We start from the raw sequence: 1,191 nt of genomic DNA on the forward strand, positions 1-1,191 counted from the left end.
CAATCCCAGAGGAAGCCACAGCTACTGCAATGTCCTGATGCTGCCTAACTTCTGCAAGGAGAAGCTTTGTTATAAATGTTTTCAAAGGAAAGTGTTTGGAGTTGATATGCAGCTGGTTTTGTATACATGAACAGATTTTGTTTGTATTTGTAAGACGTGTTGCTAGCACAGAACAGGTATTTAGGGAAAGCCGTTACGTGTTATCAACGCATGTTAGAAATAGAAGTGAAATGTGAAATATGAATGGAATTTTGAAAGGAAAAATATTACTTACCGAATTCAGCTGAATGAATGAATGTGCTTTAGTTGGTCAATATTGCTTTGATAGGACAGTATTGTTAAGAACAGATGATAGAAATTGTAAGAGGAAAGGAGACAGTGATTATGAATTGCTTTCCGAATGTTATTTGCCTAGAAATGAATTCTGTCGTATATATAAAGAAACAGACATATAGAGGGATGAAGATATCAGTGTTGCTATAGTGTTTTGTGATCGTATTAAGTGTCCGTAGAATATGAAGGTTAGAGGTGAAATGGATGACAATATATTTCAGTTGATAATTTAGTACCTCTTTAATATATGTAAGCATGTTCCATTGTCGCGTATTGAGAAGTAAGTTTTATTTCACTGTGGTGGTAGAGAAATGAGAATGAGATGTAAGGTGACAAAATTCTTGAGATAGCGGTTAAGTGGTGCCCTCCGTACACTGGGAAGGTCAGAGGTGAAGAGGCTGACAATAGATTTCGCTTGAGAATGTTATTATCTGTTTAATATCTGTTACTATGTTCCATTGCCCTGTATTGATAAATGAGTTGTATTTCACTGTAGTCGTAGAGAAATGAGATGTAAGTGGTATATTTCAGTTGATAATTTAGTACCTCTTTAATATATGTAAGCATGTTCCATTGTCCCGTATTGAGAAGTAAGTTTTATTTCACTGTGGTGGTAGAGAAATGAGAATGAGATGTAAGGTGACAAAATTCTTGAGATAGTGGTTAAGTGGTGCCCTCCGTACACTGGGAAGGTCAGAGGTGAAGAGGCTGACAATAGATTTCGCTTGAGAATGTTATTATCTGTTTAATATCTGTTACCATGTTCCATTGCCCCGTATTGATAAGTAAGTTGTATTTCACTGTGGTGGTAGAGAAATGAGAATGAGATGTAAGTGGACAAAATTTTAGAGATAGCAG

Source organism: Octopus bimaculoides, chromosome 14 (assembly GCF_001194135.2).
Source record: "Octopus bimaculoides isolate UCB-OBI-ISO-001 chromosome 14, ASM119413v2, whole genome shotgun sequence".
Taxonomy (NCBI): domain Eukaryota; kingdom Metazoa; phylum Mollusca; class Cephalopoda; order Octopoda; family Octopodidae; genus Octopus; species Octopus bimaculoides.